A 23,473-nucleotide genomic window follows, 5' to 3' on the forward strand; every position below is an offset into this window, starting at 1 on the left:
AGAAACAGCAAGATAAGGAGTCTGTTTCATTCATTTAAAGCATTTGCAAAGATACAACCACAGTTTGATTTTCTTGTTCGCTTCCTACAAACAGTATATTCACTTTGAATGGACAAAGAGTTGCGGAATGGAATAATAAAAACTATGGGGAACTATTTCATTCACTCTTCCACAAACCAAAAACTCTTTATTCCTGAAACAGCCATAACGTTCCAGCAAAATAAAGCTTTACTGAATCAAGTTTGGACTGTGGCAGCCATCCTTTAGCCTAAAGCAAGGGCCAGGCAGTTTTTCTTCACAATCAAAATATTAAATAAGAGATATTTTCATGGAAGAGACTGTAACACATTCCCTCCCAGAGTAACAAGGATCATGTCAATAACATTCCCTACTTATTATCGGCTCAGCAAATGAAAAAGCAATGCGGATTTTTGCTCAGACTTTGCCCATGTGTAACACAACATTAAGCTCATAGACTGACTTCCTTAAAAAACAAAGCAAAAACCAGTAAAACAAAAAAGATATTTATGGCCTGTCATCTGGTAAAAGGTAAGATTTCAAACAAGCAAGCTTGTTTACCTTTTAACCAGAGAAACCCACTGCAAGAATGAGAAAGCAAAAGTGGGCTTATACCTATTTCTAATATAAACAGGACTGTAAATCAATAAAAGTAGATTTTTTAAATTTGTTACACTATGCAATCTCTCTTTGAAATGACACATTCATAACATATAATCATGAAATAAAGAGTTTTCAAATAAATTCTACTGAAGTTTCTGTTTAAAATAATCCAAGAAAAAAAAGCAAAATGTAGCAGGACCTTTATGGCAGCCACTGTACTTTTTAGCAAAGACCACTTCCACGACAGTACTTACTGATCATGCAAAATCTGCTGCGAGTGTCCTAATGTTTTGACTAATGCCCCCTCAGAGACACACACTGCTCCTATGGCTGGCCACGGGAGTTGCACACGCCCGCAGAAAGCACAGCACCCCACACAAGCGCAGTTCAGGGCAACGCCTGGCGCTGCTGCTCCGCAGCCTCGGTTTTGCACACAAGCCGCCTCTGGGCACCGAGACGCCCGCGCCGGGCCGCGCCGCTCCACGCCCTCGGCGGCCCCGCGCCCCGGGAAGCGGCCGGCAGCCGTTCCCAGCGCCCGGCCGCAACTTTCTGCCTTACCCGAAGAAATTATATCAAAAAAAAAAAAAAAAAAAAAAAAAAGGCTTTTCGGCGGCCCCTGGGAGACACCAGCTCCGCTGGCGGAGGCACAGCAGCGCCCGTCGCTGCACCCACCGCGGCTCCGCTCGGCCACTTCGCCAAGGGGACGGGATGGAAATTATTTTTCTGACCTATTTTCAGCGCTGCCTCCGGACCGATAAACAATGAACAACAGCCGCGAAACCCTCCCCGGGGAAAGAAAAAAAAAAAACAAAAAACTTCCCGGCCGCCCGGGGCAGCCCGGCGCCTCCCGCCGGCCGCGGGGCCGCCAGGGGGCCGCCAGGGGGCCGGTGCCCCCGCCGCGCCCGCCGCGGCCGAGCCCCGCGGGGGGCTGCGGGCGGGCAGGGGGCTCAGCCCGGCCCCGGCCCCGGCCCCCGACCCGGCGGGCGCGGCGCGGCGCCCCTGGGCCCCCGCGGCCCCCAGCCCCGGGAGCGGCGGGAAGAGCGGCCGCGCTCCCGCCGCGCTCCCGCCGCCCCGCACCCACCTGAGACACAGCGCGGCGGCCGCCGGTGCCCGGGGACGGCCCCGCGCCGCCCCGCTCCGCTCCGCTCGCCCCCGCGCAGGCCAGGCCGCGGCAGCACCGCGATGGCGTAGCGCAGGCATCCGCCGCCTGCTGCTGCCGCTGCCGCTGCCGCCGCCGGGCGGGGGGGCGCGGGGAGCCGCGGCCGCGCCGCTTCCTGCCGCCGCAGCCCCGCGGTGCCGCCGCACACGCGCACGCTCAGGCCGCGGCCGGCGCAGCCTGCGGCCGCCGCATGCTCCGCGCCAGGTCTCTGCGCCGCCGCCGCCTCCGGCTCGCAGGAGTCGCCGATCCCGCGCGGCTGCTGCGGCGGCTGCTGGGAGCCGCAGCGCCGCCGTCCCGCCGCGGCCCGGGCGCGGGCGCGGGCTCCCCCTGCCGCCCCGCCGCCGCCGGGGCTCCGCGGGGCCGCAGCCCGCCCGCCGCGGCTGCCGGTGGCGGGGTTGCCTTGCTCTGAAGCCCTTTTCGGGCAAGGATCTCACTTCTGGCGTGAGGAGCTCTAGTGCTATAGCAAAATGCAAGTAAACCAGCCATGAGAGGCAATAATAAAACCCATTGTCTGAATAAACGGAGGAGAGACGCTAGGCAGGCCAGTCTCTCACTGACAAGTGCAACGTGCAGCCTGAAAATTAGTTGGTTCAGCGAACTACTGAAAACAAAATAACTGGGTGGCTAAAAAAAAGAAAAAAAAAACTCACCTTCTTCCCTTTCTATCTGCTTCACTTCCCCTGAAAAAACATCTTTGATGTGGAGAAAACTTGGCCTCTCACCTTAGAGATAGTTCTTCAGGGTCCAACATGAGCTTTCCTTCTGAAAGCCAAACCTAAACCTGCAGCTGTCTCACAGAAGTCTGTTAGAAGAGCTACAAAGCAGCCCATCAGCAGCAGGTTTGCTTCTAGTCTAATGGGTCTCTCAGCCACGCTGTCTCAGACCAGTCAAGTGGCCAGCAATCTTAAAGCTGATCTGTTAGTCATCTGGATACCATTCTTTTGTATGCAATACGGTCACCAACTGTTCTAGTGTCCCAAAAAGTCTGCAAAAAACTGAATGTCTTCTAAGGCCATAGTCTGCTGCAAACAGAAAACTAGGAATAACAAAGCAGGAAGCCTGAGTAATTCTGGACCAGGAAGAATGATGATCATCATGGAGTATCAAAACCGACTTAGTGAGGAACCCTCATGAGTTCGCAGCACCCGTTCATTTCTGTTAGCTCTGATTAAAATCGTTCTGATCACTACAGACAAACTTGCTCTGCAGGCCAAACTCATGGCTATCTGGGAATTTAATTTTCATAAAATAAATAAATCTTAGTTCATGGGAAATGAGTGATCTAAATGAAACTTGCATCTGATTTATCAGGGTCATGGGAGTGTCTCAAGGCTTTTTGCAAAGGCAGTCGCAAAGGCATCCATACTGATCTTTGAACCCCAAAACGCGTGGCTGCCACTGATCTACCCTTGATTATTTCAGGATAGGCATGACTAACTGCCCCATGATCCTGCAGAGTCGGTTCTGGCATATGAAAAAAGTACTAAAGCAGTCTGTGCCTGGCTGGCGAAAGAATCTCCCTGGCTTAAACATAACACTCCACAAACGTCTTTGTCTCACAAATACAACATTTGTGCATTAAGAGACCTCAGCACCAGCTAGTACCTGTGGCTGTCAAGAGCCAGACTTTGTTGTTCTGCATTCTGAATAATCCAAGGTCAGGTTGACACTCTGGATTGGCTTTATGGATTTGCACAGACAGAAACTTGTCTGGCCTATTACGTCTTTTTTATTGTAACTCTCCTGAACCTTGCCTGGACTTCTGCTGTTACAAAAATGTATCTAGTAGGCTTCTTTCCTAGTGAATTGAGGAAGCATCTCTTGGCAACAGTCTTTTCCCCTGACACAAGCAGAAAACTGGCAGCCTGTTCCTATAAATGGCAGAGCTCCAGCCCTCATCAAATAAAACTAATTTACTGCTCTTTGACCAAAACCCACTTGGGAAGATCTATCCCTCATCAGCCCAATTGCCAGCCCTGTCCCTCTTTTCTATGTGGCAGTGCCTGTTATGGGATGGGGCCCACTGACCTTCCCTCATGGCTTTCGAATACATCCATGCTTGCCCATGTAGAGCAGGATGGTCTGACAACTCTTTTGAATTAAGACAACCTTCTGCAATAACATCTTCCTGAGTCTCTGTGCAAATCTGCCCTCATCCAGGATGAGCTGTGTACATACTATTGGGGCTGTACATAAAAACAGCTGCAGAATGGATACCCCATTCAAGACTGGATGCACGGTAAGCACTGCCGTTTAGCAAATGTGTTATTCAGGAAGGTAATCTTATTCAGAGTGACAGATTATTCTTATTAATAATTAAGGTAGAGAGGCCTAGAAATAGTTCGTTACTCAGGTACAATGCAAGGGACCCTAGAAGCCTGCTTCTACTGCAACTCTGATTCTGCCAAAGCTGCCTTTTCCAAGGAAAATTAAATTAAATTAAATCCTACGCTCATAACATTTTCTTAAAAGAATAGTTTCCTGATTTATGGGTATGTCTGCATGACTCTGCAACACTAACACAGGTTTGTGTCCTCAAGCTGGTCTTTGTATTCTCCTCCTGCATCTTGACCAAACTTGTTCATGTATGTGGTGCAGTGCGTGACCAGGTTAGGAGACTGAAAAGCCGTGTAACCACTCCAGCAACAGAAGTGAGAAGTGAGACTAATTAACCCATGTGCAATACAAGTGGAACAACTGCATTACTTCCAGTTCCAGAGCTCGTTTGACCAGTGATAACCTGGGGATCCCCCTGCAGTGCTCCAGTGTGCAGTACGGCACATTGTGGAACAAGAATAAAATGATAGTGAGGCCGAGTGGAGCTGCGTAAGTCTTGTAAAATCGGAAGTTTGATCTTGATTCCTGGAAGAAGAGAAGCCAAGGGATATTCTCATGAATTCTGGCCAGCACGCTTGGTAACAGTGTGGGCAAAAGACAAGTGGCTGGTGTATCAGGAGCCATTAAAGAAAAGTTTGGAGTAAATAAAGTAAGAGTAATGTGACTGAATCTGACTGGGTCTGACTAAGAAATCTATAGGGTCAGCAAAAAAGGTTGAAAGGACTAAGAAAGGTTGAATCTTTAAAAAATTACAGAAGAAAAAAAGTGGACATAGAATAGGATGATAAATGCTGCCAGATTCTGAGTCAATACTATAGTCCTTATTTCACGACTGATAGTTCCTGTGTTACTTACTACGTCGAGGATTTAAACTTGAAGAAGTATGACTGGAGGAACGGATCCTGTCAGAGAAGCAGCTGTTGATTGTGCTTCTTTGCTGTTAAAATATGGAAAAATGCTGAACGAACTTTCAACTGATTGCTCAATGAAAATAAAATTCTAGACAACTGCCAGATTTGGCTGTGTGCCCCAAATGAATAGCCAGATATAGGATACACAGCACAAAGCATGTTCATTTTTGGATAACGGATTTGAAACATCCTCTGCAACAGCTTTAATCATAAGAAAACATAGAAACTAATTACATCCTGAGAATATTGTGATAATTCTGTGTTGAAAACAGTGAATGAAAAAACACTTTTATGCATGGCAAGGAATTTCAAAGTTCTCCTTAAAACATATAATTATAAAATCATAATTAAACAAATATGCTACTAAAATAGAAAGAGTTACAATTGGGACATCATTTTTTAATTTAAAGAATTTGATTACTACAATGTAAAGGTAGCTTTCAAAATGTATTGCGTAGTAAATAGATGCATCATTTATTTATAGGATTCACAGAAGATTATTTAAAAACTACTTTTTAACAATTGTGATCGTTTCCTCATGTGACAAATATTGAGAGTTTTTTGGTCATTTTGGATTGCAAGCACAAAGAGTAAAGAATTGCATACAGAACACAAGCTGGTAATATAAAATAGGACTACAGGATTTAAAGGGTCAACCTTCACATGTCAGCACAGGCTCTCGAACTGCTGCTCAGAACAGGGAACTTGGTGCTGTGGCTAGGAGTCAGCTCCAGCTTGCATGCTAATAGCTTGATGTAAAAGTAAAAATAAAGGAACTGGCTTTTGTAACACAAGGTATGCTAACAATAATATAGGGAACCCTGCAAACCACTGTTACAGTCAGTAGTTTCAGGGGAAGCAACAGGAATTTAGGTTTAAATGTACTGACAAATAAGGGACATTCAGGAAGTGTCAAAAAAGGTGGCTAGGTACAGGATTAAATGGTTGAACACAAGTTAGGTGTTGGAGATAGGCAAGTAAAGATGAGAACAGAATTAATGCAAGGGGGTAAATTAACAAGAAAGTGAAGTTGTAGAGCTAGAAAAATGTTCCAAAGGTGGAAGTACATTCAAAAGAGAAAAAGGGAAGGAGATAACTGACAGGGCAGCGGAAGAAGCACGTGAACCACTAGGAGACAGCAAAGTGAGAATTGCAGAAAAAATAAGATTTTAAATATGGTGTATTAATTATCCTTCAAAAATAACGGAAACAAAGATATGGAAAAGATATAATCCATAGGATGTAAGAACAAAATATCTATAGTCAGTTAGAAATGCTAGAGAAGACAGATTTTACAGAAAAAACTGCACTTGTCTTTATTTTTAACTACAAATGTAGTATTCCAAGAAAGATGCGTGAGAGTCCACGTGTTTGTTAGGAGGGTGTAGCAAATGTCCCATTAGCGCTTGTCGGTGAGGGAAGGCGACACGCAAAGATAACACCGAGGCTCTTAGCGAGCGCTTGCGGGGGCACCGGGGCGCTGGGATCTCCCCTCTGAGGCGGTGGCCCTGGGCTAAGCCGCGCTCAGCCGCGTCCCAGGTGACGTCTGCCTGGGAGCCTGCCGGCTTGGCAGCTGGCAGCGTATGCCATAGCCTAACAGGTCTCACCTCAGTACCAGGGATTTCCTCATATTCCAATCACATTTTGCTTTGTCTTAGCTTAACCTTAGCATTAACCATTCCCCTTCTTTTACAACATGCTGTGAGAAGACAGATACTCATGTTCCCACCAGAAATCACCGTTTATGACATTGGTGATTGCAGAAGTATAGGACTACCAGCCTTTATCATAAGATAACTTCACTCAGTAACTGATTTCCTCTGAATTTTTTCTAATTTTCTGTAGTATTCATATGGAACAAAACACAGTATTCAGGGTTTAACCTCACCGATGCCAGCTGGAGAGAGAGCACTGAGTGTTCGGATGTGTGGGCGTATACAAGTCAACCCCCACCCCACAACTTTTTAATTTACTTTTTTGCAACATTGAATGAGAGGCTCATGAACAATTTTCTATCCATTATCATTTCCAAGATATTTCGGAGAATTCTTTCTCTGGGTATTATCTCTTGCATTTATATGAGCTCAGAGTTAGGTTATTTCTGCCTGTCATATCTTTCATCTCCCTGGATCCTTTCTATTCTTTCTTTGAACTGGCTGTTGTTCTTAATTTAGCTATCATTTATAAATTTAATTAGTGTGTTGTTTGTTTTTGCTTCTGAAATGCAAATGAAATTGTTAACTGAGACCAAACCTGAAAACAACAGTTATAATATTCAACTAGATGCCTTTCCCCAACTTTCCACGTTGCCATTTATCATTCTCTTTTGTGTATGGTATGTCTCCTAGATTTCAGCCCATCTGTAGCACAAGCTTTACCGCTACCCTTTTTTAAATAAGAGTATATACCTCTGAGGACTAGGGAGTCCAGCATAAATCCGTATGGATTTATTCTACAGCATGTGATTGATGGTTGAAAAGAGCTTCCAGCTCTCCCATAATAAGCTTGGAAAGAGGAGAGAGAGGTGTGGAGTAACAAGCATGAAGAAAAGAGAAGGAACAAACCTTTCGGGACTCAACCTTGCTTCTCGCGGTGCTTCATTCTGGGTTGCTCAAGGGCTTAAGCGGTAATGTATGCCCGGAGGCCGGAGCTTGAGAAGACTGGGCCACGTACTGGTTTATTACTGGATTGGTAAAAGAGCCCCCCAGGGTCATTACTGCAGTCACTGAGACTGAACTGGAAGGAAAGCCTAGGCCTCAGTTAAATAATTATCTTCCTGAAAATTCAGCTCTGTTTGTGCAAGTATTTTAAGAGCTGAAGGTAGCCCTGTGTATACCTACCTTTTTGGTGTGTCTAACTTTTTTTCAGACTCTTCTCACAGCAAAGTTTCTAAAGTATGGGAGTAAAAAGATAATCTGCAGATAATCTCACATCTACCAGATTTGAAGTTTTGATCTCAAAATGCAGCAATACAGGTTTTTATATTCAAATGGCTGTGAATTATTTTTCACTTAAATTGTCTTACTTATACCTAGTTGGAATATGAAATTCACTAAGACAAACTGAGGGTCTTCCACTATTTTTTTGCAAAGTTACCATCAAGTTTAAAATCTCAGCTCTTAAAAAAAGTATCTTTACAGAATTTAAAGCATATTGCACAATTTCAACATTATTTGATCACATACATACCATTTAAATTCAACACTGCTGCACTTATATTTTGGATTGAAATTTCAGGTCTTCAGAGATAAACTATCTATATTAAATAGCAATCTCTGAAATGCTGGGGTTTTAAGATCCTAATAAATGCAACAATTTGAAAGGTATGAGAAATAAAATACTAAATTCACAGGTAAAATACAATCCTGAAACAACTAAGTAAAAAAATCCACTTTTTTTCCCCTACTATCATGCATGAATTTTAACAGACTTGGTGGAAAAAAATAGCTTCTGCAATAAAATATTGTCTTTTCAGGTTTACTGAGAGTAAGGGAAAATTATTCTGAGGGTCTCTGGTCTTTGCATAGTTTGAAAAGTCATTACAAGATCAAAGGGAAGTTGCATCTGAGGGCAAATCCTGTTTCATTATTACTATAGACTGTCTACTTCCAAATTTTCCTAACTGTTGAAGTTTTCTCACCTCCACTGTGACTCTGAAAGTCCTTTAGGTTTCAGTTGCCCTAGAGACAAGTGTATAAAAGGTTTGTGAAAAGCAGATGATTCTGTGTCAGGGTGGACTAGCTTGTCTCTTCAATAGAAGAATATTAATTTTTCTCTTCAGCTGCCTCAGATATGAACTAGTTCAGGTATCTGCTGACATGGAAAAGCTAGGTAAGACTCATTTCATAAAGAGCAAGAACACCACAATTTCTAGTCACAGCCAAAAGTAATACAAATAGTGTTACTCACAAAAAAATTGTTTTGCAGGTGATTACTCAAGTTTGTGCTAGTACGGTGCATCAGACAGTTCTGACACAAAATTAACTTTGCAACAAACCAATCAAATGGAGAAATTCAGGTCCTTGTCCTGTTGTTGCTTAAATATCTGAAAATGATTTTTATTGGCTTCAGTAAGAGCCATACTGTTGAGAATTTAAAAAAGAATGAATATTCTCTTTCTGTGTTTTGAAGGAACCAGAAGACTTTTTGTTTTTTTTTTCAAGATACAATTTTAACCACTTTCTCTCCTTCTCTCTCTTTTCAAAGGATTGTATTTACTGCTTTACCATGTCTGCTACAAAATATTGTAGTTTTTCTCTGATTATTTTGTCATAAATCTCACATCATCTGGGATTCTAAATGCCACATCTCCCAGAAACATGAATATAAACATATAGTCTTTGGTAATACCATTTCTCAGTAAACCAAATGTCTCTAGCTCTTATGCCTGTAAAAATAGGCTGGAAAGTATGAACCCCAAACCTGAGAAAGTGACAAAATATATTAAACTAGACTATGAATTCAGTTTTTTTTAAATCCCCTTATCTTCTGAATGATGGGGGCAGTATTATAGCAATAATAACTTACACTTTTGCAGGTAAGCAGAAGAATTCCAGGCAAGATTATGGTTTTCACTATTGCTGAGACAGAGCAGGAAGAGTAATTCACTTTCTGCCTCTTTCTGGTTGCCCAGACAGTGGGTCTCTTTATTCTTCCATCCGAGCAGATGGAGCTGGCATGGGCAGTACCTTGTCTCTCCCCATCTTCTCACTCTCCAGAATGACAGAGCTAGCAGCGGGTGTCTTTGCTGCTGGCATGGGCCCAAAGCAGGCTGCCACGAGCCCTCAGGGACTACACAGAAGGACATACATGAGTCAGAAGGGTTTCTGCAAATCACAGCACCTCATAGTGAGGTGTAGGTTACACACACAGCCCGTCACATCCAGTGGTTTCTAGGACTGTGTATGTCTTTGCAGACATCGTGCAGTTAGTCTTCTGCATGATACAGTCTGCGTTAATGGACCCACATCCCTCCTCCAGTGCTGCACAGCTGCCCCATCACTACATGCACAGGCCAGACACCAAAAAAAGCACAGCCTGCCGCTACTAACTCAAAGCAGTTGTTGCCAAAATCAGATCAAAATTAAGCTCTTTCTCATTTGTGTACGTCCATTCTGTGCGCTGGTATCTGATATAGGGACCCAGGAATAAGTCTATGCAATCACTTAGCTGGAGGGTGACTCCATGCTACATCTTTGGACCAAAGGAAGAAAGAAGGCATGGGTTTAATTCTTCAAAGTGCAGCATCGAATTGTCCCATATTAGATCTACACACCTAGGGGCTTATAATGCCATCAAGGCCACTGAACATGAGTACAAGCAGTAGATAAAGAGGCTATGAAGTATTAGAAGATTGAATATAAATACACAGATACATCTATACTATTTATCGGAGTGTGGTGCAGAGATCTCTGAGCTGGCACTGATGGGACTAAATCCTTGGGGTTCAGCACTGAGTTAACATGGAAATATTCCTCTCAATACCCCTGCTAGTAGATATGCCTTAAGAAATTCAATACTGCCTCAGCAGCCTGAACTAGACTACAGTTGTTATAGTGCTGTGGGCAAGAAGTCTCATTTAAGAAATTATGTGTTCATAACTGGGATGAGTGCAAATATATGTCCCAACTTCTCCTTCCATGCAGCCTCCCCTCTCCTCCCCATAAAGGCTGATCTGATCCCTTTCAGTTCAAAGGAGTTCCTGCTTAATTTGGACAAGGAAGAATATAAGTGACCTTGGGAGAGAGAAGAAGAAAGCAAAAAATTAGCATCACCATGGGCCTCAACTAATTTTGTTTTTGCAAAAGATATGAGATTTGCGAGTGGATTATAATTCTTGCTATAATCCTTGCTGCTGCAGCAGAAATGGTCAGAGGATGTTTCTCCACTCTACAGGGCAGCTCCCCTCTGCTCTTTTTCCTTGCTCATGATACTGTTCTACTTAAAATGGTGACGGGGGAAAAAAAACCCCAAACCTTCCTGCAAACTGGCAGCCCACAGTGGATGAATGCAATAGTATCTTTTAATGGAAAACATTAATGCAAAAATAAAAAGCTTCATGGAGCATACCCCAGCAAAGCATAACTTACTGTAGCAGTCCTTAAAGGCATTTCCATTTTCATACTTGAGATATTAAGCATTATCCCCTAACTGCTGTTCTTATCCAGCCTGCTCCTGGAGATTAATAAAATATAACTCTTGGATCATCAAAAATTCTAATGCATCTCTGGGATTCTTTGATACAGAAAGTGTCTCACTATCACTGCAACTTGAAATCTAGTTATCTGGCGACTTCATTTATGACAAGACAAGGTAACGTTTTGCTTGCATAGCTGGATGGCATTCTTTCTTAAGCAAGATCTTTCCTCTGTGCAGGTATCTGAACAGCACAGTATTTTATGAAGTTGCAGCACATTGAAAAGGATTTAAAACAGTTATTTTACTGCTCTTTCTGCTGAGATCTAGACTCCGCCAATGAACTAATTTATATTTTGGTGACATAATTTACAGGAAAAGTCAACTTTGCACTTGTTTTCCTAGAGAAGACAATTACATTACACAGTTTCACAATATGCAGAAATTTGCTGGCTCAGAGATTCAGCTCGCACAATAGATTCTTTTTTAGATAAAAGTCACTGTTTCTTAGTTATGGCTGTGTATTGTGAGTAGGGAGTTACATTACATCTTTGCAAACTTTATTTTCCTCTGTTGGGTTCAAATGCAACGGGATCAAATTCCTTCAATATTAGTGACAGGCTTCAAAGAATGAGGTCAAACAAATGGAAAACCTGGGTGAAGTGATCACTGAGCTGCACAGGGAAAGGGCAGGTGATCAACATGCATGTGCTGTTGGAGCAAAAGCAAGGAAGGAACACAAGGGTCTAAAGAAAAGCTGGAAGAATTACACGTGCAACAATCACAAAAAGTGTAGTGGCACAGGGATATGTTGGAGACTGCTCAGACTCATTAGCCACAGGAGTGATATGATAAACAGTCTTTACAAGCTCCATGGATTTGTCTTGATGTTTGCATATCATGCAATCTGTGGAAAACAATGCCAGGAAAGTCAGCTACTGAGTTATGGGAACTGGTACCATCAGCAGCTGCCACTGCTCCCTAGCTCAACTCCAATGACAAGAGGAAATGCATTTTTCTTTGTGACAAAGTTTTATGTAATTTTTGCAGAATTTTTCACTGCATTTAGACAGCTAGTTCAGTCACACTGAATGTCTGCAAAATGCTGAATTTAAATGCAAACCAAGTGCACTAGTGAACTACAGTTTCATTGACTGACTTCAACACATTGCCAATAAGCCTGAGAATTCAAATACATACAGGTATTCATCATTGTCTTTGCTGTGCTATACGATGCACCTTTGATAGCCCTGAGCGTTTGGTGGCTGTAAAGCTGATCCTTCGCCTGCAAAGATATTGTGAAGAAGAAGACATGTCCAGTACCCGAACAGGGAAGCAAAGAGCCCTGTTTGCTGTCAGCGGGCCAGACTTGCGTTCCACCACCACACTGCACGGGCTCAGCATGCCGTCGCACTGCCTCTTGGCCTGCTGGCACGTGTCGGGATACGGCTTCTGCAATCAAGGAAGCAGATGGTTCCTTGGGTCGCCTAAAATCAGAGTTGGCATGGACACATCATTTATGATGCTGCTAAGAGAGAACAATATATTGGCATACACATAATAACAGATCTCTGGATAATCTCTGTATCCTGCTAATCCATTCACATTGAACACCAGTTTCCAAGTTTCTGAATAATGATTTTTCTATTAATGTGCTTGCCTGTTTCATACCTGATGATACATACGAATTCAGTTCATTACCCATCCTTTTAAACCCAATTAAATACAACTGTTTGGGAAATATTTCGGATTTTGACTGTGCTTTTGGATAGCACAGCATGAGTTGCCTTGAAAACATCTGTGACTGCTGGGCCAATGATAGATTTGCCACTACTAAACTCATAGCCAAGAGATTTCTTTCTGTTCTGCCAGGCTCCACAGAGTGAAAGCAACACATTTCTGAGCACAGCGGTTGGCACAGCGGTTAAAGCAAGTCCCCGCAAAGTCCCAGGAATGCAAAAATTTCAGGACCTCACTGCTAGTCATAGGCCATTTTCACTACAATATATTTGAGATAAAAAGGATTGAGAGGGAGAAGAATACAGACCTTCGGTATGTTAAACGCACCATCACATCAGCTTGAGTCTTTCCAGGAAACATAGTCTAGCTTTAGACCATTTCTTGTCTTAAGGCTCACAATATGTTAGCTCAGAGCACTCTGCAAATGTTGACATAGAGCAAGGGAATGAATTATGGTACTATGGATTGCAGAGCCCGCACTCAGTTAGCTGAATTGCTTGTTACAGCCAAGTGTGGATACAGAGTGCTGATATTGATCGCTGCACTTACAGTAATGATGTGATCCTTCTGCAGTGGATCAGGCCACTGTAGCTTAAACAATCTGCAATTAGTATTAAATATGACTCTTATTGTGCATCGTCAGTTAAACACCAAGCGGTAGGCCTGTTGTCAAAACCTCACTCGAATATGGTACAAGAATATCTTGTAAGGAAGGAAGGGAGGGAGGGAGGAAGGAGGAAGAAGGGAAGGAAGGGAGGGAGGAAGGGAGGAAGGGAGAGGGTAATGGGAGAAACAGTTTTTGGTTATTTTCTTTTCACAGCTGATGCTCACTTCAGTTCTGCTCTGTAAGGTCCTCTTCACTTCGGAGTGAGGAGGTCAAGAAGACAAGGTTTACAAAAGAAAAAAGACTACGGCACAAATATATACGACTCATAACCTTTCTTGTTCAGGAGAATGCATCTCTTCCTTCTGTAAGATGTTTCTAAGACATTCTTTTTTCTACACCTGTTCCCTGCTCATTTGGTCTTTTGGTGTCTGTCCCTTGTAATGAGACCCAGTAGCACAGTTTATTCTATGCCCATGAGAGACTTGCCATATGGATCCTATGCCTCCCTCCCTGTTTGCTGGTTGCTACATGTGAAAATTGATAGGAAGGGGAGCAGAAAACCCTTATTTGCCTCCTGAAACACATGTTCCTTAAAATTGCCAGCCTTGAACTTTTAAAAATGATGAGTTTTTAACAAAATAAAGTAGTGTGTGTTGTACTAATCTTTTCCCCCAGATTTTGAACTTTTAGTAATCATTGCTTCCAGCTTAAATCTGTAGCTCAAAAGCCACAGATGTACTGTTTTACAAGTAAAAGGTGGGATTCTCATGACTTCATGAGCAGGGACCTTTAGAAAGAATACAAGACAAAAAAAATCACAAAATATAGCACAAAACCCCTGTGAGAGCCAGGGACATATAAGGCACCAGCTATACTGCCTTAGTATACATATGGTTAGCTAAGCCAAAGCACTGAAATATATGCAAAACTACCAATTGTCAAACCCTTCAACAGTAACACCATGCCATTACACATAAACATGTGCATGTACAACTAGCGCGTGCATCTCCAATTTCAATGGCCAAAAAAATTCTGGCCCCTGAATTATAGAAGGCTCAGAATTTAATGTTTAATGGGAAGAGGAAAGAATATCACGCTTTAGGTAAAATTACATAATCCAAAGATACACAAATATTGCTCTGAAAATGTGAGTGACATGTAAATAACTGGAATTTACAGTATATTTTATGAACTGGAATAGCATTATCATCATGCAGCACCGGCTGAACAAAATCGAGGCTTGCAGAGGTGTCTGCATAAGCTCATGCCTCGCTTCAGTTCTCACGTACCGTGATGCTTTTGGGGGTTTGTTTGTAATAAACGTTAGGTTTTATGCGAGAAAAGGCTCACCCCCACAAACACAAAGGGGCACAAAGGAAAAATGGCAGACAGGGAAGCGCCAAAAACCCCATCGTGGAAGTGGAGCCCCCGAGACGGCTCCCCCCAGGGCTGTCCCAGGAGAGCCACCAAGGCCCCCACTTGGCTGTGACCCCCCAGGTAAGGCAAGGGGAGAGGGTCCCCTGCATCGCCCCCCCAAACTGAGGGGTCCCGGCTCCCCAGGACAGGGGCTCGTTGTGGGATGCTGGGAAATAGCAGACTTATTATGGGGTGCTTAGGGGAGGGAGCAAAAGTGGGGAATGGGAGGGATCAAGGCGGTTTGGGGAGAAACAAGCACTGGAAAATAGAGGGATGAGGGGATGGAAAGGGGTAGGCTGTGTGCAAACAGGGGCCAGTCCATACATTTGTCTGGCCATGCCCTGCGCCTGATCACCACAGCCTGTCCTGTCTTCTCATGGAAGTCCCTTTCTAACCGGTTTTCTGCTCTCTGTTCTGCATGCGCGCATGTGCCTGGAGGTCCAAGTGCCGGCAGTTGGAGTGCGACTGCGGGGCTCAGGGCCGGGTGTCTGGGTGCTGCAGCCGGGGAGGACGGCGCGTGCGCAGGTGTGGTTGCGCGTCGGTGTGCACAGGTGCCAGCGCCCGTCCTGCCAGAGCGGCGGCAGGGGGTGAGGGCCAGGTGTTGCGGCGGCCCTAAGTCTGCAGAGACCCGAGGGGCTGAGATTTGGCCCCTGGGGGAACCAGGAGGTCCAGGCCAGCTGGTGGGGAGGCCATGGGGCTGGGGGGGTCGGCGATGAGACCCAGCTGCAGGTGTCTGCGTGCAGCTGGGGCAGCTGGCGACGAGAGGATCCAGGACCTGCTGGGGCAGCCCCAGCCGCGGAGGGCATCAGGCACCGCTGGGGTTGGGATCCCATGGCCGGGCAGGGGCCAGATTCAGCATCTCCTAAGAGTAAACCCAAACTACGGAGAATAATAAGCTCTTCCGTTATAACTTGCATTTTTCCTAGTATGCCTAAGATTTAGCAACTATATTTCATCAGACAGCATTCTCCGTCTTTATAGTTTGTCTGTAATACATGGTAAGCTCTTTGAAATGTTTTATCTTATTTCTTACTGGAGAATATGTTAAATAGTTACATAAAACATACAGAAATGACTGCAGTACTGCATTTCTCTTCTTACTTTTTATGGATATGTAAAAATATATTTTAATTGAAGTATTTGTTTTTCTTATGGGTCATGATCACAGTGTGTCCTGAATGTCTATTGCTATGGGGATTGATGTCCTGTAACAGCAAAAGGGTTTATTTTATGAATAAAAAAAGTGTTTAGAGTTTTAGTAACTAGAATATTTTAAACTCCCTGAACTTCACAGCATCAGGAACAAATTTAATCCATGCCATAATATTGCTAAGCTGAATAAATATATTCTGAGCTCTTTAAAAATGGTTCTGAGGAATTTAGTACAAGTGAAAAACCGGAGCACTATACTCAACTGCATGTCTCCTTGGTCTCTTCCAACAGACATGCTCCTGTATTTTTGTGTTCAAGTAAAACCTTGAGCCTAATTCTCTGACTCAAGTCCATGGCTCCTATGGCTACACATTAACTGGAACAGGACTAGCACACCGTGCTTGAGCGCTGGCACAGGACAGTACTGCTCGGTTGCTAGTGTGCGGCTTTGCATGTCTCTGGCCTGTGCTAGCTTGTATGTTCTCCTGCAGTGCCCAGGCATAGCTCAGGGAAGAGCTTGGGGCCAGGGGCTGTTTGCACAGTGCAGGACAAAGGAAGCCACAGGTTCTGGGGAGATGAAAATTTAGCTGTATAAACATGACCTGTGCCATGCCACCTGCTCCCAGGACTACAGAACAGGTCCAGACCCATTTTATTTGCCGTGCAATATTTCTTCATAGGATGTTGGGAGAAGGGGAAAGCTGGCGGGAAGAGGCAGTCCAGAAACTGCTGGATGGCACACAGCACCTTTGAGGCCAGGTCCAGGTGGTAAGTTACAGTGGTGCTTGAGCTCAGATAGACACAATAATTCTGGGACTTGGCCACACCTGCTCTAGTTTTTCGTTTTAGTTTTAATTCATGGAGCTAGGTATTTGGGTTTTTTCTTCTGAACAACAGATTCTGCTTTGAACTTGATAAAGCAGCATATAGAAACATGGCTCTGCCCGTTTCTTATCTGATTTGAGCTCTGACTGAATTTAAATTAACAGCAATGTTCAAATTGGTTTTGGCAGAGCAGCAACAGCCTCTTACTGAGAAGGATGAATGTGGGATCAGCCCTTTGGAACAGGAGGATCAGCATATTCATTGCCGATTTGGCAGTCCGCATGCCCATAGCGTTCACGATAATCACAGTAGAAAAGTTTTACGTTGCAATAATTTGCTACAATCTTCTAGACATTACTGGAGAACAAATAATTAATTCTGCACCATTCAGACCATGAGGCATACTGCTCTGGTGAGGAACTATGCACTGCTAACTAAGCATGAGGCATGTTCTCCATCTCTGCGTTGGAAGACATGTTACGCTGTAACACGGAGAATTCCTCACTCATTGAGCTCCTGTGGGAAGTGAGGCATGGCGAACATGGTCCGGAGGCACAGAATTTATTTAACTGATACAATTTATTCATATTGATAATTTGCTACTTTAAATATCAGAAATAATATTTTAAGGATATAAGTGCAATGTTTCCCCTCTGTCAGCATCCTAGGCCTAGGGTCTAGTTCTAGAATCTTCTATAAACTAGTACCATTGATGCAGTAAGAACTTAAAATGACAGGAAAAATGTTACAATCACATTTTTTTCTTAATTGCCCAAGAAACAGAAATGATTTGCTAATATTTAACTATCAAAGAGTGAAATCAATAGAATGCAGTCAGTTTGTAACCCGACAGAGAATTATTTCAGAAAATTGTTTATCCAGGCCCAATGATAACTACTAATAGTCTGTAGTACAAAATGGAATTAGATGATTGTGATGAAGATATCACCCTAAACAAAATATGTGTTGCAACCAAATCCAGTGATGAAATTGTATCTATGTTTTCAACAGGCCTTCAGCCCAGTTTTTCCTGGATTCAGTCCCTGTTTGCTGAGCAAGCCTAGACAAGCTAAAGCAGCAGAAACTAGCTTGGATTAAACATGGTTAGGTATCCAGCACCGAGGAAACTAAAGCATGTTAGAAGTTGTGTTCTGCTCTTCATGTTGGGAACCAGTTCAGATCTAGTTCTTGCACAGTGTTGTTCAGGGTCTGTAGGATCAAAGAAAATATTTTATTTCTAGATGGAAACACGATCACTGAAAAAAGTGGTCTATCAAGAGTTTTACCTATCCCTGAAGACTGCATAAAAACTAATTAGCTGTGGATACGTATCCTTTCCAAAAGCTCTCTGGGCCTGTGTAAGAAGCTGCTATATTCAGCAGCAGTAGCTCACATGAGCACCTCTCAGGCCATTTCAGCTGCAGTGATATATATTAACTTAAATAATATATTACTAGCAATATACCTTTATGTTACTTCAAACAATACGGTGGCTTAAGCTATTAGTTTAAAACCATTCAAATAGCCATTGCTAAACTGGAACTTCTGACGGAAATGTGAACATCTCTCTTGGCAGATCAGCAGGGGTGGCAGCAAGCACCAAGGGTGGGCAGAGCAGAGGCCAGAGCACAGTAACCCCTTACACCAGGGTGCATAAATCCAGAAAAGGACATCAGCCTCAGCCAGAGCCAGTAAGTATTTAAAAACCTCAGCAGGTCAGAGACACAGTATAATGTAAATGGAGTTTTACACAGCAAATAATTAATTCCATGTGCTTCCTACTTCATATTCTTTTCTTTGCCTTTATTAAATCATGTCTCACTTTTAAAAGCAGAATGAAGCTAAATGTCAGAAGAGTTATTTCCAGACGAGTGATACAATCATTAACAAGCAAGTAATCAAGCCCTCAGATAATATAAAATTCAGAGCATACCTCTGACATTTGAATAGAAGTATAAAAAGTGTAATTAAATCAATGCACTTCCCTAATAGAGTTCTTATATCAAAATTTTGGATGGCTAAAGTTAACTCACAATAATTTTGTTCATAATTTCAAAAATTATATTTGATCACTGCTATCTGTTTCCACAGAAAATCATAAATGCTCTTTAGTGAAATTGGTTATGTATCACAAAGATTGTCGTAACTTACTAATAAAACTTTCCATGGAAATATATATGTATTATACATTTCAGGGAAAAAATTATATAGAGGTATCATAGATATAAAATATAGAGTCAGTTTAAATGTGTCTAGGTGTTGAATACCCTCAAATAAATGTTATATTCAAGATAACTATTTCTGTTTCAGGTCCATAGGCTCAAATTGTATCTCTCCTTTATACTAAGAAGTCACAAAAAACAAATCAATGCTTGAAAAATAAACACATTTGGCAGCTTACTTTGTCCTCACCAATCATAAAGATTAAATTAAATTTCTAAGCTGGTATAACTTTCATGAAATTCAGATTTCATAGATATGAATGTTGTTTTGAAATGTCAGAAAGATAAAACAGTCCAAGGGGTTTAAAGATCCATTTCTGTTTCTTCTCTTCATATCCCCAATTTTATTTTCCCATCATCTGGCAGTTGAAGAAATTGTCACATTACAGTAGTATACCAGGTAAATATGTCATTTATGTGCAATTACCCTTATGCAGCACTAATATATACCACAGGCGTTGCTGGCAAGCTGAAATTCACTAAAATCCCATACAAAACTAATGAATTGAATCTCCAGGATTTTAGAGTAAAACTGTACAATAAGCCATCTGTTTTTCAAATTCGGATCTAATAGACCTGCCAACCCCATGGAGATGATTTAATTTGATTCTCCTGACTAATATAGATACTTTCAATCTTCCTGATATTTCTCAAGTAAAGCTCTCGAGCAAACTTTTTATTGTAAATCTGAGCAGACTATTGGAGGATGAAAAGCAACAAAAGACAACATGGCAACAAGACTGATAAGTAGAGAAAGCAAAGATATTTCTCTGTTTTCCAAAGACTTAAAATATTTTGGAAAGCCATCATTTCAAAACAAGCAGGCCTAGAAACTGTAATTAAACAAGACAAAAAATGGTTAGACTGCATGAAGAGTCTTGCCTTTGCTTTGCTTTGTGGGTTAGAGTTGCAATGACGGAACCGTGGTTTTCCCGTAGGAAGACTACATCGTCAGTAAGCAGGTAAATACTGCTGCTCTTTGTACCTGAACTATGGTTTTCTGCGGGCAGCTCCCTTGTATCCAATCTTCAGCAAGACCTGCATTCCTGATAGGAATATTTGTAGATAATTTTTCTGGAACTGTAATATGTAACAACTGTAACAACAGAAATAATAATGTATTTCAATAATGACAGCATTTGCCCTGGAAAAGGCAATTCATACCTGCTAAGATGCCCTTCTGACTAGTTCCTAAGCTTGAAGGCTGCATGGCCCATGCAGACCCCTTTGCAGCTGAAGCTCCACTGCTTTTGCCAATCGTTCTTCTTGAGCTGCTGTCAGAGTCACGGACTACTAGCCACCTGCAGGGCATAGCGCAAGAGACGTTTATTTTGTTGAGCAGCTGATTGACTAGTTACCGATCTTTTTCTTGGTTTTGCTTCTGCCAACAGCATATCTAATTTCTGATTTAATCTTTTTTATTCAATGCCTAGCTGCCTTAGCGGTCCGCTTTAAGAACTAACATATGGAATATATACATTTTGTGTCTGTTGTTTGCAATTAATCATCAGTGATCATGTAATTATCTATCCCACTGAATTTCATATCAGTAATGGATGAACAGTAAAGTTACTTTTGCCATCTGCATATTTTTTCTGCCAACAGCTATTCAGCTTTTTAAGGATTTTTCTGAGCAGAGAAAGATAGCCATCTGCTAATCTTGACCATGCAGGTATTTTAAAATGCACTGAGTTGATTATATAATGGAACTGGAAATAGGAAACATGATATATGCTGTCGAAGATTTTGTTATTTGTTTATTGATCAATAAACATTTAAGTAATTTCTTACCATTATTTTCCCCTTTCTAAATTGGTGAGATTTCCCATTTCTCATTCCATTCAAACATTTCTGAAGCTTCTGAAATTTTGTACTATTCAAGGCAGGATATTTTAGAAAGAGCTATCTGTAGTCCGGTAAAGGACAGCACATGTTCCTTATTTTCTTAACCAAATTCCTGTAGCAGTTTCTTGTTTTCAGCTAAAAAGCTATTACATGTATTTATAATTATATTTTCATGCTATTTTCATTACTGATGTAAGTGGTAATTTTGGATGGTACCAATCAGCATGTAAGAATTCAGTGTGAGGAATTCAGTTTAAAAGATATTAGCATTAAAGGATATATTAGGATATATTTACTATTAGATCCCACCTTCCTTCCTAAGTTCAGATGATTTCACATGAGGAAGAATCTTGTTTTATATTATAGGAAGACAGGCAGTAGGAACAATCTGTAATATCCACCAACCTTTTCCATGCATTGTCTAAACATGCAGTCTTTTCAGTCTTTTCCTTAAAATCTCTACCCAATAAACCAAGACTTTCAACTTTTATTCAGGAAAAACTCTTTTTAAAGGGACTGGGTGCAGCTTATAATGGGACAGCTGGGTTTTTCTGGATGCCCAATCTGCTTCACAGATTTTGGGGTTTTTTTAAATGAAACTAGTTTATTCATTGGTTCACTTACTGGAAAATCAGCAATTATTATGTTGAATTTTCATTACAGTGAGTGCAACCAGCCCTTCTTTTGACTCTAACTTCTGATTAAATGTGGACTTCGAAAAAAACATTTCTTGTTATTTCTACCCACTAGAAAATGTCAGAAATGCGTAATTAGCCATTTATATGACATTTACACATTTATAAATGTAACAAAATATGCTTTTCAAATAAATGATTCAGCTTTATAAAATGAAAAGGGTTTTCTAACACTTTTGCCAAACATTGCAAGTGTAAACATCCAGTTAGTGAAAATGTCTGTATTAAATGGGTAAATAAAGTTCCATCTTTATTTCACTCCTGTCCATATCAACACAATCATAAAATGTAGGTTAGAAAGAATGTGTTTGCTGGTCCCGGGAATAATATAGTTTTTTATTATTTTTATATTTAATTTATTAGAACAGAAATAAAAGTATGATTTAGTAACATTCATCTGATACTTTTATCCTGACAAACCACTGAAAAAATGTCATAAGTAACTTTTCCAGTCATTTCCATTTAATCACATACCAGCTGCACAGCTAACTTCTATTTCCCTAACAAGTGAATATCTTTCCAAGAACTTTAAGAAAAGCTACTGCTTACTAATATAAGCTACTGCTTATATTAGTAAAACGACTACAGTAATTTATTAGTAAATTCGACTACAGTGTGCTGTGTATCTTTGTTCTTAAAAGCTTACCAATGAATCACCAATGTAAGAAATATGAAACATGTTCACCTTCTTTTGTAATAGCTGAGTGTAAACACTGATATAGCAGAAATTCATGAGTATCTTTTGTTTTAATGACTAACCAGAAAAAACAGGAAATTTTTTGTTTAGGTCAGATGAAACAGAAATACTGTTCCTTAAAATTAGTTTGGATCACCTCAGAATGATTCTCTTGACTGAAAATGAAATGATTTGCTTTAGTTTTGGATCATCTCAAACTGTTAAAACATGTTTTGGTAAATTTGGATCCTTTCTTAAACAAAGAATCTTTTTGGAAATAGAGAGTAACAAGATATAAAATCATTTTAAAATATTTAAGCAAAATGTTTCAGTATTTGGAAATGAAATACTCATTTTTACATTAGAAACACTCTCATTTTTGAGCAAAGTTCATTTTTTGACAAATTAACTGTTCATTAAAACTTTTTGCCTAGCACTTTTTCTGATGAATTGAAAATTTAAATTGACTTGAAAAACAATCATATAGCTAACTATCAAGGGTATTTTAAAACCTAATTAATGAAATGTGATTCAAAAATCACATAAATTATGCCTCAAATTTTCTATGCATTGAACAAATGCTAATAAAATCTGCATATTACATGTGTTATGATATAATGCCATTCTTTCTAATTCAGGAAAGATAGAAGATTAGGGGATATCATCATACCAAACCACTTTTGTTGTTGTTGTTTACCTTAAGGATGGGGGTATGAACGATCTTCCCTAACGTTAGAGGATTACTTCCCAGTTCTATTATATCAACCATAGCAAGCAGTCAGAACTGCAGCCCAGTTCTAAACGGGTTCTGGATTCCTCCTGACGCTCTGAGCCAATGTGGGTTCTGCACTTCATCACGGAATAATTCAGGATTCTTTGCCTCCATTTCATTCACAGATACATAGAGAAAGAGTGACGGAGAAAGACGGAGTCATAGTCTGAAAATTCTTTACTAAAAAGGCTACTTTTTTCTCCTGGGTGTGATAAACTACAGCTGCTGCTAAAGATGTACTGTATATGTTTAATGTAATCATATGTCACGATGGTTAGGTCTTGTTGTACATATTTCTTTCATTAATAGAATCTGTGATTCAAACACAGCTTTTAGTGGCTAATCATGTGCACTAATTTT

General features: G+C 41.4%; 1 protein-coding gene and 1 long non-coding RNA gene across 2 annotated transcripts in view; one reads left to right on the top strand and one right to left on the bottom strand.

Annotated features, from left to right (window-relative positions):
- FAM135A (family with sequence similarity 135 member A) overlaps nt 1–1,750 on the bottom strand; it is an 87,723-nt gene extending 85,973 nt beyond the window's left edge. The window contains exon 1 of the mRNA XM_067294122.1: nt 1,703–1,750. The gene's annotated coding sequence lies outside the window, so the exon portion shown is untranslated. The remainder of the gene's footprint in view (nt 1–1,702) is intronic.
- Nucleotides 1,751–15,428: 13,678 nt separating this feature from the next.
- Nucleotides 15,429–18,513, top strand: LOC106492509 (uncharacterized). Its single transcript, XR_010883906.1, has 3 exons — nt 15,429–15,451; nt 16,759–16,846; nt 18,480–18,513. It is a non-coding gene; the product is annotated as an uncharacterized lncRNA (long non-coding RNA).
- Nucleotides 18,514–23,473: the final 4,960 nt, after the last annotated feature.

The sequence above is a fragment of the Apteryx mantelli genome, chromosome 3 (assembly GCF_036417845.1).
Source record: "Apteryx mantelli isolate bAptMan1 chromosome 3, bAptMan1.hap1, whole genome shotgun sequence".
NCBI classification, from domain to species: Eukaryota; Metazoa; Chordata; class Aves; order Apterygiformes; family Apterygidae; genus Apteryx; species Apteryx mantelli.